The following is a 17,037-nucleotide window of genomic DNA, read 5'->3' as shown; positions in this document are numbered from 1 at the left end:
GTTGTTTATTCACACTCGACATAATGTTGAATACGCCCACATATTAAGTGCACTTCACAATTAATTTTTTAATTCAAATTTATCCTAATACACCCCACATATTTTTTTCATATTACTTGCACACCCCGCACTTTCATACATCCCACACTCTACATGTGCAGCCCCACATCAAACTGTATTCCGTATCTGTGGTGGAGCCAAGGCCGCACACCAACTGTCAACAAGAACTATTCAACACCACACACAACACCAAAACACCACCCCCCCCTGCGCCGAAAACACACCCCACCACAGATTCACTACATACCTTCTAGACTGATCGGTTATGAAATTCTTCTACAATAAGCACAAGAATAGTTGAAATTGTTCTTCTAAAAGGAGTTTCATAACGCAACTCAAAAACAGTAAGAGAAATACAACCAAATAAATAACGAAAGAAAAGTCATCCTATCAAGATATCAACTAATTAGTAGTCTTACTGTCAATCATGGTTCTCTTTGACAAAATGTCTATTGGCAACCTTAATACACATATGATGTCATTGAAATCACTAAGAGAACGAAACATTTGAAGTCTTATATCATGAGAAGTCGCCAAACATTGATCGTCAAAAAATAACATTTTTTATCAACATGTTTATACTTTATTGGTTAGGGTGTTATTTTACAATAGTGGATGAGAATGACCTTGAACACTTGAAAAAAAAAATAGTCTTAGGTCATACACATTGAAAGTGATTTGCAGTGTATTTAGAATTTTTAATTTACTTTTAAAATCTTATGGGGCCTAAATAGTCATTTTATATAAGGGTATATAAGTCATTTACAACAAGTTTTATTGTGGGTTGTATTTGGCAATATGTAGGGTACTAATAAAAAAGAGTGCTACTGAACTTATCTCATTGTCTTATTTCCCTACTCACATGATAATTTCACCCACCATAAAATTTACACATCTCACCATATAAAAAGAGTGCTACTAGACCCACCCCATAAAATTTCACCCACCATAAAATTTAAATGGATTTATAAATCCATGGATTTTTATGGAGTTTAATTGATTTGTAAAGATTCCATATAAAATTTTGATTCAATTCTCCCGAAATCTCATGGAGAGAGGTAAGATTTGTGGAAGTTTAAAATACACTACGAAATCTCTCTAATTCCCTCTAATTCCTCAACCTTTTCAAATTCTTTAAAATCAAATTCTAATTAGATACACCTGAAATGTTATAAACTTCTTTAAAATCTTAATTAAATAAGGATTTTAATAAACTAACTTAAAATCCTGATTGAATACACATTGAATTTTAGAGAATCACTTAAAATCTTGATTGAATACACCTAAATTCATTAAAATAATTAAAACTATCCCTACTAGCTTAAGTTGTAAAAAATAAGAACAAAAAGACTAAAAAACTAAAACTATAAACCAACAGCCACAACACCACCCACCCCAGCCGACGACAATAAATCTGGCACAAACCCTGCTGGCGGCAGCTCCTTTACTTTTATGCTGCCCTTTGTTTTTACGGCATTTGGCATGGTTTTCCAAGATACTAGGTTGTGGTTCCTCCTCGCCTTCATATATTTAGAAAACTACTACAATTCAATGCATATAATGACAAGTTTAAAATCATATAATGACAAGTTTAAAATCTTGTCTTGCTTGAAAATTGTCCTCGTCAATGGGTTGACTTCTCTCTCTTTTGGGTCTTAGGTTTTACTAGAAATCGATGCCTGCGCGTTGCTGCGGGATTAAAAATTGTATGGAAGATTGTGTAAACATATGAAAGATTGTAAGAAGATTAATACTATTTACATTCAAAAGAATCTAAATATATCTTAATCTGTTAATCCCTATAATAATTGGGATTACTAACATAGTGTCAAGAAATGATTGGACAGAAGAATATGGGTAAACATGTGACAGAAGACAGACTTACAATAATTCAGCCTTCAATCTTAAGGTCCTTCGGATCGGAGAGCTGAATCTTAATGCATTCTTTCTGCAATTTTCCAGAAATACAAATAAAAAGTTAAAATCCAAGTATAAAAATTAACCGATATCCCAACTTTGTAATAAATTGTGATGACAAAATCAACAAAATAGAATGAAAATATGACTTACAAATTTAAGGCATACTTGAATCTTGATCTAAAGTCGGTGGTGAGTCAATTGGTTGTCACCAACTCTAAATGAGAATTCATCAGAACCTAGAAATTTAAATAAAGAATTTTACAAAATCAATATTTACTAAAACCCAATTATTTTGTTTATCATGTATTATGGCTTGCCAAAGACTGAATAAAAAAAATGCACAATAAAGAGTCAAAACTCAAAGTAAAAAATCCATCTTCAAAGTACTATTAAAAGCCAGCATTTACCCAATTTTAAGAAATTGAACTGTTAAAATTTAAATACCATGATCAATTCACCTTCCTTAATCTTTTATAAAGTTTCCTCGCACCCTTCTTTAACTGCTGCATAATAAATAAATAAATAACACATATTACTCTTTAAATACTAAAATTGAAGATCTTAAATTCATAAATTATCCAAGACTTAATAAGCTCATCAAAATAAGCATCCATCATAAAAATAGCACTCAAATCTTGTTCCTTTGTTTCCCAACATTTTCTCAGCAACTAAGCAGAGCAAAATTGTGTTAAACTAAACAGGTAGCAGTTGTAAGTTCGGTTTCACCTCTTTAAATTCATAATATTTTACATGCATGTCCATAATTATTTCTTTAATTTGCTTTCAAAATGGGGTAAGATCATGTCAGTTTAAAACTACTGTTAACATGTTATCATTCAATATAGTATGCCATGGATCAAACAATTAACGTTCGTAAACCAAAAAAAAAAATTAAGAAATTGATGGAAAAATTATTAGTCTGACATGATAAGTTGCAAAACCTATGTCACCAAATCGTTTTCACTCTACCCTTAGATTTGTTCTTCTTTATGAGTAGACCTTCCAACCCAGCATCTATTCACATATATAATTGTCCCTAGCTACACCAACACAAATCCAAAATCATATATATTCTCTAATGTAAACTAATTCTTAGCTAATTAACATGTTCAAATCCTTCTTTTCTCATATGAGTATGTACCAATAGGATTAGGCAAATCTTTACCTTTACCAAACTGATGTCTGGATGCACCTCATCTAGAATTTGATGACATTATACCTGAATCAGAAAATTATAAAAAATAAAAAAGAATTTGATAACATTAGACCTGTAAAACCCAAAAAATTCAGTTTATATCACTTCCTGTACAACCCCAAAATCAGAAAATTAAAAAAATAGAAGTTGATAACATTATATCTGAAGAAACCCCAAATTTCCACTCAAAGGAAAATTAATACAACCTCTGGAAAAAATAATACAACAACAACAACAACAACAAAGCCTTTTCCCACTAAGTGGGGTTGGCTATATGAATCCTAGAACGCCATTGCGCTCGGTTTTGTGTCATGTCCTCCGTTAGATCCAAGTACTCAAGTCTTTTCTTAGGGTCTCTTCCAAAGTTTTCCTAGGTCTTCCTCTACCCCTTCGGCCCTGAACCTCTGTCCCATAGTCACATTTTCGAACCGGAGCGTCAGTAGGCCTTCTTTGCACATGTCCAAACCACCGGAACCGATTTTCTCTCATATTTCCTTCAATTTTGGCTACTCCTACTTTACCTCGGATATCCTCATTCCCAATCTTATCCTTTATCGTGTGCTCATACATCCCACGAAGCATCCTCATCTCCGCTACACCCATTTTGTGTACGTGTTGATGCTTCACCGCCCAACATTCTGTGCCATACAACATCGCTGGCCTTATTGTCGTCCTATAAAATTTTCCCTTGAGCTTCAGTGGCCTACGACGGTCACACAACACGCCGGATGCACTCTTACACTTCATCCATCCAGCTTGTATTCTATGGTTGAGATCTCCATCTAATTCTCCGTTCTCTTGCAAGATAGATCCTAGGTAGGATCTTCGCTAGATTGCTCCGGTCATTAGTGTGGATAAGTATATAAATGGATAGAGATAGGAAAGCAAACACAAGATGTACGTGGTTCACCTAGATTGGCTACGTCCACGGAATAGAGGAGTTCTCATTAATTGTGAAGGGTTTACACAAGTACATAGGTTCAAGCTCTCCTTTAGTGAGTACAAGTGAATGATTTAGTACAAATGACATTAGGAAATATTGTGGGAGAATGATCTCGTAACCACGAAACTTCTAAGTACCGAAGTGTGGTATCGTCTTGACTTGCCTTATCTGTCTCATAGGTAGATGTGGCATCTTCTCTGGAAGTACTCTTCCTCCATCCAGGGGTGGTATCTGTAACTGGTGGAGATGCACAAGGTAATGTATCAATTTCATTTGAAGCTTACTTGTAGTTTCAGGCTTGGTCAAGCGCGATACAAACCATGTAGTAGGAGTCCCCCAAGTCGTCGGGCTAGGGGATCTGCTGAAAGAGGTGACAGACAAGGTAAGCAATCAGAGCTCCGGCTGATTGTTCACATTCTCCCTATCTTGCAGGCAGCATGAAGGATAAAGAGAAGAAAAATGAGAAGAGATGATATGGGATACTTTTGCTTTTGAAGAAGTAACTTTCCACAGGCTTATTCTTGAACCGGGCTGGAGGGTTTTCTGGTTTCCTCCAGAGTATAAGGCCGACTGAAGAATTTGAGGGTCAAAACAAGTCCATCAAATCTAGAGTACGTTCGACCCTGCTGATATGGGATACTTTTGCTTTTAACAGAGTAGTGGATGTATCGGCACGTGTGCTGTTACGCTTGTCTCCACATGCTTCCTTGTATCCTTCTCACTTACCCTATCTGTTCCTCAGGCATATGCGGTATCTTCCCTGGAAGCATAAGATGTTGAAGATGAGTACTCGAAAGCAATGCCAGGTAAGTAATCAGGTAAGGGGTTCCAGGCAGTCAGTTCCTGGCTGGAAGTTTGATTCCAAGTGCTGACTGATTGCTCTCTTTCTCCTTGTCTTGCAGGTAAGAACAAGGCCAAAGGAAAAGACAGGGAAAAAGCATGATATGGGATACTCTTGCTTTTAACCCTGATGATATGAGATATTCTTGCTCTAGTATAGCTTGTTTACAGAGGTATTATCGGGGGGAAAGAAAGCTGAATATTTCGAAAGGCTTCGTTGGGAGTGCCCTCTCAGATAAGAGAAAGGGTTGAGCATTTTTGCAGGTCTGCCTGTCCGTTAGGGATGGAGGTCGACATATATAGGAGTCTCCCTAACATCAAGTAATAATGCTATTCCTTTACCCTGCTTGGTCATAGCACGGTAGTGGGAGCTGCCAGCTTCACATGTTTTAACTCTGTCAGAGCACTTTGAAAAAGTGGTCTGTGGTATCTTGAAAGCTGATGTTGCGTGTGAAGATTACAGACAAGCTTTATCCAAGGAGATCCAGCTCTTGAAGTTGGGAAAGTGGTGCCTCTTCGGTTTTCGAACAAGCAATCCTGTCGAGGATCTGGCTCTCGAGATTCAGAGAACGATGCCTCTTCGATTTTTGAGAAAGCAATCCTGCTGGGGGTCTGGCTCTCGAGATTCGGAGAGCGGTGTCTCTTCGATTTTTGAGAAAGTAATCATGTTGGGAGTCTGGCTCTCGAGATCCGAGGGCGGTGCCTCTTCGATTTGAGAGCAAGCAATCTTGTTGGGAGTGTTTTCTCGAATGTGAGTAAAGGTTGGGCATGTTTGCTAGTCTACCTTGCCACGAAGCACAAAGGTTGACACACAGGGACTTTCCAATTATCCAGCAGTGGTACTGTTCCTTTACCATCTCTTCGATTTTTGAGAAAGTAATCATGTTGGGAGTCTGGCTCTCGAGATTCGGAGGGCGGTGCCTCTTCGATTTTGGAGCAAGCAATCTTGTTGGGAGTGTTTTCTCGAATGTTAGTAAAGGTTGGGTATGTTTGCTAGTCTACCTTGCCACGAAGCACAAAGGTTGACACACAGGGACTTTCCAATTATCCAGCAGTGGTACTATTCCTTTACCCTCTCTTCGATTTTTGAGAAAGTAATCATGTTGGGAGTCTGGCTCTCGAGATTCGGAGGGCGGTGCCTCTTCGATTTTGGAGCAAGCAATCCTGTTGGGAGTGTTTTCTCGAATGTGAGTAAAGGTTGGGCATGTTTGCTAGTCTACCTTGTCACGAAGCACAGAGGTTAACACACCGGGACTTTCCAATTATCCAGCAGTGGTACTGTTCCTTTACCCTTGTGGGTAATAATATGGTAGCTAGACCTTCAAAATTTATGTGTCTAAACTTTGTTAGTGTTGTTTCTTTGCAATTCTTTTACCCTTCTTGGTCAGAGCGATGTAGCGGGAGCTGCAAGCTTCACGTGTCTCAACTTTGTCAGAGAACTTTGGCAAAGTTATCTGTGGTACCCATGAGTTACTGTTGCGTGTGGGAAGTGGGTGATTGAACAGTACGATTCATGTGCTTTCTACTTCGCCAGAAATCTTCGACATAATGCCCATAATTTCCGCAAAGCTGAGTGTGCGTGTGACAGGTGCTGACAAGGCTGGAAAAGTAGGTGCCTCTTCGATTTCTGAGATCGGCCCTCGTGGTCTCTTAGCAACCCAGCTTTTGAGAAAGCAAGCCTCTTCGATTTTTGAGATCGGCCTTCGTGGTCTTTGAGCAGCCCAGCTTTTGAGAAAGCAAACGCCTCTTCGATTTCTGAGATCGACCCTCGTGGTCTCTGAGCAGCCCATCTTTGGAGAAAGCAAACGCCTCTTTGATTTCTGAGCAGGCGCCTCTTCGATTTCTGAAGCTTCGTCGAGTGCAGATTTTTATAGGGGCTGACATTAAGTTCCAAAGCACACTTGAATATCCACCAGTAGAAGCTCTATTCTTGCACTTCTAAGATCTTGATTTGTCCGACCTTTTCTCTCTTCAACACCTTTGAAAATGTCTGGCCCCTCCGACCGTCGTTTTGACTTGAACCTTGTTGAAGAGGCAGCCCCGCCTTCTCCAGACAACATATGGCGCCCATCCTTCGTCTCCCCTACTGGTTCTCTTACCGTTGGGGATTCCGTGATGAAGAATGATATGACCGCTGCGGTAGTGGCCAGGAACCTTCTCACTCCCAAAGATAACAGACTACTTTCCAAACGGTCTGATGAGTTGGCTGTTAAGGATTCTCTGGCTCTCAGTGTTCAGTGTGCAGGTTCTGTGTCTAATATGGCCCAACGCCTATTTGCTCGAACCCGCCAAGTTGAATCATTGGTGGCTGAAGTGATGAGTCTCAAACAGGAGATTAGAGGGCTCAAGCATGAGAATAAACAGTTGCACCGGCTCGCACATGACTATGCTACAAACATGAAGAGGAAGCTTGACCAGATGAAGGAATCTGATGGTCAGGTTTTACTTGATCATCAGAGATTTGTGGGTTTGTTCCAAAGGCATTTATTGCCTTCGTCTTCTGGGGCTGTACCGCGTAATGAAGCTCCAAATGATCAACCTCTGATGCCTCCTCCTTCTAGGGTTTTGTCCAGTACTGAGGCTTCGAATGATCCCCCTCCGGTGCCTTCTCTTTCTGGGGCTCTACCGACTGCTGAGACTTCTCCTAAGCAACCTTTGTGAAGGCTCCCTCTTGTTTGTTTATTTTGACTCAAGTATATGTACATATTTGTAACTTATCGGGGATATCAATAAATAAGCTTTCTTTCATTTCAACGTATTGTGTTAAATACACCAAAGCCTTCTTCGCTAAGTTCTTTGAATTTTCTTTTGTTGAAGCTTGTATGTTGAAGCTTTGTGAGTGGAGCATGTAGGTTGAGGTAGTGTTCCCTTAATTTCCCGAGTGAGGAAAACTTCTCGGTTGGAGACTTGGAAAATCCAAGTCACTGAGTGGGATCGAATATATGAATCTTAGAACGCCATTGTGTTCTGTCATATGTCATGTCCTCCGTTAGATCCAAGTACTCTAAGTCTTTTCTTAGGGTCTCTTCCAAAGTTTTCCTAGGTCTTCCTCTACCCCTTCGGCCCTGAACCTCTGTCCTATAGTCGCATCTTCTAATCGGAGCGTCAGTAGGCCTTCTTTGCACATGTCCAAACCACCATAATCGATTTTCTCTCATCTTTCCTTCAATTTTGGCTACTCCTACTTTACCCCGGATATCCTCATTCCTAATCTTATCCTTTCTCGTGTGCCCACACATCCAACGAAGCATCCTCATCTCCGCTACACCCATTTTGTGTACGTGTTGATGCTTCACCGCCCAACATTCTGTGCCATACAACATCGCCGACCTTATTGCTGTCCTATAAAATTTTCCCTTGAGCTTCAGTGGCATACGGCGGTCACACAACACGCCGGATGCACTCTTCCACTTCATCCATCCAGCTTGTATTCTATGGTTGAGATCTCCATCTAATTCTCCGTTCTTTTGCAAGATAGATCCTAGGTAACGAAAACGGTCGCTCTTTGGTATTTCTTGATCTCCGATCCTCACCCCTAACTCGTTTTGGCCTCCATTTGCACTGAACTTGTACTCCATATATTCTGTCTTTGATCGGCTTAGGCGAAGACCTTTAGATTCCAACAGTTCTCTCCAAAGGTTAAGCTTTGCATTTACCCCTTCCTGAGTTTCATCTATCAACACTATATCGTCTGCGAAAAGCATACACCAAGGAATATCATCTTGAATATGTCCTGTTAACTCATCCATTACCAACGCAAAAAGGTAAGGACTTAAGGATGAGCCTTGATGTAATCCTACAGTTATGGGAAAGCTTTCGGTTTGTCCTTCATGAGTTCTTACGGCAGTCTTTGCTCCTTCATACATATCCTTTATAACTTGGATATATGCTACTCGTACTCCTTTCTTCTCTAAAATCCTCCAAAGAATGTCTCTTGGGACCCTATCATATGCTTTTTCCAAATCTATAAAGACCATGTGTAAATCCTTTTTCCCATCTCTATATCTTTCCATCAATCTTCGTAAGAGATAGATTGCCTCCATGGTTGAGCGCCCTGGCATGAACCCAAATTGGTTGTCCGAAACCCGTGTCTCTTGCCTCAATCTATGCTCAATGACTCTCTCCCAAAGCTTCATTGTATGACTCATTAGCTTAATACCCCTATAGTTCATGCAATTTTGTACATCGCCCTTATTCTTGTAGATAGGCACCAAAGTGCTCATTCGCCACTCATTTGGCATCTTCTTTGTTTTCAAAATCCTATTGAAAAGGTCAGTGAGCCATGTTATACCTATCTCTCCCAAAACTTTCCACACTTCGATTGGTGTATCGTCTGGGCCTACTGCTTTTCTATGCTTCATCTTCTTCAAAGCTACAACCACTTCTTCCTTCCGGATTCTACGATAAAAAGAGTAGTTTCTACACTCTTCTGAGTTACTCAACTCCCCTAAAGAAGCACTCCTTTCATGTCCTTCATTGAAAAGATTATGAAAATAACCTTTCCATCTGTCTTTAACCGCGTTCTCTGTAGCAAGAACCTTTCCATCCTCATCCTTGATGCACCTCACTTGGTTTAGGTCCCTTGTCTTCTTTTCCCTTGCTCTAGCTAGTTTATATATATCCAATTCTCCTTCTTTGGTATCTAGTCGCTTATACATATCGTCATAAGCCGCTAACTTAGCTTCTCTCACAGCTTTCTTCGCCTCTTGCTTCGCTTTTCTATACCTTTCACCATTTTCATCGGTCCTATCCTTGTATAAGGCTTTACAACATTCCTTCTTAGCCTTCACCTTTGTTTGTACCTCCTCATTCCACCACCAAGATTCCTTTTGGTGTGGGTCAAAGCCCTTGGACTCTCCTAATACCTCTTTTGCTACTTTTCGGATACAACTAGCCATGGAATCCCACATTTGGTTAGCTTCCCCCTCTCTATCCCACACACACTGGGTGATTACTTTCTCTTTGAAAATGGCTTGTTTTTTTTCTTTTAGATTCCACCATCTAGTCCTTGGGCACTTCCAAGTCTTGTTCTTTTTTCTCACTCTTTTGATATGTACATCCATCACCAACAAGCGATGTTGATTAGCCACGCTCTCTCCTGGTATAACTTTGCAATCCTTACAAGTTATACGATCCCCTTTCCTCATTAGAAGAAAATCTATTTGTGTTTTTGACGACCCACTCTTGTAGGTGATCACATGTTCTTCTCTCTTCTTAAAGAAGGTGTTGGCTAAGAAGAGATCATATGCCATTGCAAAATCCAAGATAGCTTCCCCATCCTCGTTTCTCTCCCCAAAACCATGGCCACCATGAAAACCTCCATAGTTGCCTGTCTCCCTGCCTACGTGTCCATTTAAATCTCCTCCTATAAATAACTTCTCCGTCTGAGCAATTCCTTGCACCAAGTCTCCAAGGTCTTCCCAAAATTTCTCCTTCGAACTCGTATCCAACCCTACTTGAGGTCCGTACGCACTAATCACATTGATAAGTTCTTGTCCTATTACAATCTTGATTGCCATGATTCTATCTCCTACCCTCTTGACATCTACAACATCTTGTGTCAAGGTCTTGTCCACGATGATGCCAACACCGTTTCTCGTTCTATTTGTGCCCGAATACCATAGTTTAAACCCTGAGTTTTCTAGATCCTTTGCCTTACGACCAACCCACTTAGTTTCTTGTAGGCACATAATATTTATCCTTCTCCTCACCATAACTTCTACTACTTCCATAGATTTTCCCGTCAAGGTTCCTATATTCCACGTTCCTAAACGCATTTTGCTCTCTTGAACTCTACCCTTCTGTCCTAGCTTCTTCACCCTTCCTCGTCTAATAGGATCAAAGTACTTCTTTTGTGTGTCCCGTGTAAAGTTGATAGGAGCATATGCTCCCAAACAACTTTGAGTGGAGTCGTTCGAAAAGAAGTTTCTATAGCCCCCTTGCTCATTTAACACTGCATCCGGGTGCCGATGGAGATACAGCGACCCTTGCTCACTTATCACTGTGCTCGGGCCACACAACGCGCCACTTACGGGTGACGCCCTAGCTTTAGCGCGATTTTGTTCTGGATTCATTTTCATTAGAATTCGACGTGATCATGGAATGCCGGCTGTCGACTACCTGACGCCCTCCCCCTCCTCCTTTATCCGGACTTGGGACCGGCAATGTAAGATAAACTTACACGGCGGAGTTCTCTGGAAAAAAAAAATAATCAGGAGATAAAAACTCAAATACCAAAAAATAGAATCAGCAAAATAATCATATAAATTGTGATTTAGATGAAAATTTAGGAGGAGGGGAAAGATTGGAAACACACAGATGGGAGGCCTTGTATTTCTGCCAATCTGAAATGCAATCCTCCTTGTCCCATTGGCCCTTGACAAAATTCTCCGAGTACCACCTACACAAAGAGACAATATATGTTGAACCCTTTTCAGAAAATGAAAAATGGATTTTAGAGAGAGGAGAGAGAGAAATTAGGTTTAAGAGCTAATTAAAGGAGATTGCATTGAGTTCATTTTTTCTTTTGTTTTTCTTTTAAAACTCACTCTTAATCAAGATTTATACCTTACCCAACAAACCCATTTGGGGACACAATTCATGTCCTTTCTCTAGCTAAAGAAAAACCTCTATATTTCTCTTTTAAAAGCTCCAATCACATTATCCAAAACAATATGTAAAATAAAATTGAAAAAAAAAAAAAAACAATCCAAAATGAATACGGGTGAACCACAAAAATAAAAACTGAAATTCAAATACTCAGAAACAACTGAACTACATACCCCATTCATGCACATAATCCACTTCTCTCTTTATCTCCCCCTCCGTCTGACTAAACCAAAACCCTCAATCTCTTTTCAATGCTGCAATAACATAACTCAACATAACATGGAATGAAAATCATTTACAACTTAGAACAAAAGAGACTAACTTAAGCAACACCACCTAAAACACCAAAAAAAACGACATTATCCAAATACACAAAAAAATTAAGAACAAATGGAATTGCACAGATTCAACGTTCACAATACACAAAATTTAACCTCCACAACACACAAAAAGTAAAAATTTTGTGACACAAAATCCTCAAAGGAAGATACTAAATTATTTACCTTGTGCACAAAGGACTTCGAAGTCTATACACCAAAGCCCAAAAACAAACAGCAAGGTCTCTTGATCATACACCCAAGCCGGATCTGACAATATAAACAAACTCTCAAAATCACAGAATCAAAATTGGAACAGAAAAGCCATCTATAAATTCAAAACAACCAGCAAAATCACAAATACAAAATTCAAACAAAAAACCCATGTGGACATCGAAAACCACAAAAACAAAATTCAAAAAAGCCACACGAAGAAAGTCGCGAAACTCACCAGAAGATGCTAGATTTCGTGGGTAAAAAAGTGATCCTGATCGAACCGAAAAACTGATGAAATCTGTAGCCACCGAGAGGATTTAAAATCACAAAAAATTGAACAAAAAAAAGAGAACTCAAAAACCATACCCAAAACAAATATGCCGGAGAACTCACCAGGAAACCAAGGTTTCAGCAAGATTGACGATTTCCTGAAAACCAAACTTTTCTAGGTTTAAACTTTCTTCCCGAAGGCAACAGATCTAACATTCTTGGAAAGAAAATTCGATCACGAATTGAAAAAAAAAAAGGTAAGAGAAAGAGACGAACCTTCATGCGGAGGCTAGGATCCGGAGCTCGAGAGAGATCAAGAAATTTGTGGAAGCAAATGGAAGAGCCTTGATTTTCCATCTTTCCTCCGTTTTGGGATGAAGAACATGTGTATAGCAGTAAGAAAATCCAACGAAAAGGCACACGGATGAGGACGATGAGGACGCGTGTGCAATGTGCAAGAAAATATCGGTAATATCGGAAATATCGGTAGTCCGAAAACACGGAAATATCGATGGAAATATCGGGATAATATCGATATCGATAAAAATTACATGGAAACCATGGAAATTGTAAGAAAAACTTGGAAATTTTTATTGAAACTTTGCAGAATGTTTATTTAGTCAATTATCTATTAGTTTATCACAAAAAATTGGAAGGAAATGCATTGCATGATGGATTTAACATTATCAAGTTGATTATATAGTGAGCTGACAAACATTGTGAGTGTATAAAATATGTAGTAATTAATGAAAGAAGTCTAAACACACCATAATCATTTATATATAATGAATTAGTACAATATTTTACACTTTATACATTGCATGGTAAGATACATGAGTGACTTAGTACCACATAGAGTTCCTATGAGGTTCAAAATTTTCACCTTGGTGTTTTTTAAAATATAGAAATTTATCCTAGATAATAAATATTAGCTTGCAAGCCTTGCAGACATCTTAACGACCATATAAATATTACAGGCTGAATATGTAATCACAAACACATCTGTAGCGAGTTGGATAAAGCTTAGGTGCGTGGTTGACAAAGGGAGGGTTCGAATATAATCTGCTTGCTTAGTAAAAAAAACAAAATATTATCTAAATAATTTATAATTTATAATTTATATAACATTTATTAAAAGTTAAAACCATCAGAGGTGCACTTCACCTCTTTCACGTCACCTGTCCACCTCATAATTACAAGTTACAACCATCAAAGCCAATGGTTTTGTTTGTTTAAGTCTCCCGTCCACTACCCGTCCACCTTGGGTGGTATGTTAAAGTCTCTCTCTCTTTCTCTCTCTCTCTCTCTCTCGCCCAGTCCAACCACACACACACTCACACAGAGATCCTTCTCGATCTCTCTTATCCCTTCGCCCAGTCCAACCACACACACACTCACACAGAGATCCTTCTCGATCTCTCTTCTCCCTTCTCCCAGTCCAACCACACACACACTCACACAGAGATCTCTCGATCTCTCTTCTCCCTTCTCCCAGTCCAACCACACACACTCACACAGAGATCTCTCTTCTCTCTGCACCGAGACCCACACGCACACCATCGCACCTGCTCCAGCGAGTTCCTTCAATTTCTCAGGTAGGTAAGCTTCGGGTTTTTCTTTTTATATTCTAGATCGAAGGTTAGATGTGAAATTGAAGTTATATGTCGTGTTTTTGCAAGGTTTTTGGGATGAAATCGACTCGGGAATAAGTACACCCATCTCCGGCGAGGCTAGAGGGCAGTTTTACAGTCGACCGGAGCTGTAGAAGCTTCGGCGTTCGTCTCCGACGTGCACAGTTCCGAAATTTCGCGATAATATCGCGATATTATCGATATTATCGCGATATTATGACGAAAACACCTTGGATACCATTTAAAATATCGGTTCGGGAAAAAACCAATAATATCGGCGATATATCGCCGATATTATCGATATTTTCTTCCATGGCACAGAGAAAGAAGAAAGCAGAAAAACAAAGGAAGAAGGCGGAGCAATGAGGGACGCGTAGGCTAATGAGGGTAAAACCACCTTTTTACTGTGAAAAAACACAAAAAATGCCACAGAAAGAAGCATTTGGAGGGCGTTTTCGTCCATACACTGTCCGTGAACAGTAACCCCTCTCACATGATGAACGGTGAGGGGAACTGGGCTTTAGTATCCATACACTGTCCGTGAACAGTAACCCCTCTCACATGATGAACAGTGAGGGGAATTGGGCTTTAGTATATATAGATTTGTTTTCTATTGGTAGCTACTACGGAGTGTTCGGTTATCATAGACTCACAAGTGTTAGTTGGGTTCATCCTTAAAGAATAGTGTTAGTTGCTTCTTTAACTATCTCATGCTCTCTTCCCTGTTTCTAAAAGCATATGTGCTTCTCCTGTGCAGTGACATACCTATTTTATTTCTCTTTTGTCTTCCTAGCTCTCTATTTGTCTCCCGCACCAAATCTATAGTTAACACAATACCACATCAAAAGTAAATGTCTTACCACATTTTGTGTTGCAATTGAAAATTAGGAAGAGAAAAAGGGATGGATGGAGAGAGTTTGGGGGGAGATAGGGGGACGGAGAAGAGATAAATGAGAGAGAAGAGAGAAGGGGGAAGACAAAATTATGGTTGGGGTAGGAAGACAGAGGAAGGAGGGGAGGAAGAAAGAACGGGCTGGACCCTCATCCTATTTTTTAGCTCTTTTTTTTTCTTTTTTTTTGTCAAAAATATATTAAATTAGTTTTAAATAGGCTTTTTAAAGTCTTTTGACAAGTGGTTAAATATGTCGTTAAAGTTTTTATTAACAGGTGGATGGGAAAATAGGACATGTGGGTAGTTTTATCAGCACTCTAAAAAAATTTGCACGTTATACTTAGCTTTCCCTTGGCCAAGAATAAGGATAAAAAGGTACTAACCATGTCAAAATAAAAGTGCTTTCCTCTTTTGCTTGAACTCTTTGCCCCCTGGACAATGAAAACAGATGAGATGAGTGGTCGGTGGACCTAAGTTGATTAGCCAACTGATCCATATGTTGAGATGATGACCACTGATCAGTATCGGTGGACAAATTCTTATCATCTTCTTTAACCCTGGCAACCTCAGAATCTAGGCGAGCATTCATTGTCGATTAAGCACACTTTATTAAACTCATAATCTCGCTGAAGTCACCTTTACTTAGGATGTATATGGAATGGGTAAGTAAAAATAACATACAAGTTCGGATGGCAAATCAGAAGACGAAGTGGAAGCTTAGAGAGAAAATGCGTGAAGAAAAAAAAAGCTCTCTCTGTAGTAACACAAACCTAGAAGCTCATTTGTCGTCGGCCCTTGCCTTTGGCTTGGGTACTGGTGCCCACCCCTCTCTCCTCGAAGCCCGCTGCATGCTCCATTTTTCCCTCCTATCTCCTCTGCCCATTTTCTCTTACAGCAACCCCTTTCTCATCCTTCCCCCCTCGTAGCCCGCTACACCCTCACGTTTTCCCTCTTATCTCCTCTGCCCTCCTCCTCTTCCTTCCCTTTTCCAGTTTTCCTTGAGCTTGACCATAATATCTCTGAGCTTGTCTCAGATTTGGGCCTTATGCCACCTATCTGGAGTTTCTCATGTTTTTACTGCTTTTTGTCTTTTACTTTTCCTTCATCCCTCCTCCTTAGCCATGATATTCCATTCCCACCCTATCATGTGCTCAAATTTGTACGCTCCGATCAGAAATTGGATATCAGATCCATTTCCCTTCCCCAACCAGCATGCCAAATTCCCATCAAGGCCAAGTGTTATGTGGCCTTCGTTACAGTAAGGATATTTTACATGCCCCTGTAAACACGAATTTCCTGCGACAAATGAGACAATAACACGTGTAAAAATTAAATGTTTGTATTAATGAATTTGTAAGGTTACAATCTCTTTACAATTTGATCCTTCGATTTAATCTCTGAAATGTGTAGATGTGTAGTGTTGTTGATCCAAGGGTCGTGATGACTTGATCTTGGATGAACGAATGCCACAAGGTTTTGGCTCTTTGTTGAGTAAGTGAAACTTTTTTTTTATTGTCACATTCTTTGTAGCAGCCTAACACCCTTCTTCTTTGTAGGGTTTTTTTTCCGTGTTGCACTGTTACTTGCATTGTCAAAACTGGGCTTGATTGGACTGCACATCCACTGTACACTACACAGCAACTGCATTGCATGATAACCTACCGTCACTGCCCTCTCGTTGCAGAACTACTGCACAACCATCGCGGCACTCTCATTGCATTGCCTGTTAGTGGCAACTCTTTGCAAGTTTGTAGTTAGTGGCAGCTTTCTACAAGTTTTTGCAGTTAGTGGTGGCTTTTTGCAAATTTCTACAATTAATGGCGGCTTTCTACATGTATCTGCAGTTAGTGGTGGCTCTTTGCAAGTTTTTAGTTAGTGGCGGCTTTCTGCAAATTTCTGCAGTTAGTGGCAGCTCTCTGCAAGTTTCTACCTTCTTCGAATCAAGTCTGCGTGCCGTCCTCGAGTGTAGTTTCCAACCATAGGTGGTGGCTATTTTTTTTTTTTTAGTTTGGTGCAACTTTCGGCATTGGTTCTGCAACGCCAGCTGTTGCTATCGCAAGGGAGGTTGCTCAACATATAAGAGTGTGATCGCCGTAAAAAAGGCTACGCGCCGCAAGGAAATGTGATCGCCGTAAGGGAGGTGT

Source organism: Malus sylvestris, chromosome 7 (assembly GCF_916048215.2).
Source record: "Malus sylvestris chromosome 7, drMalSylv7.2, whole genome shotgun sequence".
NCBI classification, from domain to species: Eukaryota; Viridiplantae; Streptophyta; class Magnoliopsida; order Rosales; family Rosaceae; genus Malus; species Malus sylvestris.
This window is presented reverse-complemented; position numbering follows the sequence as displayed.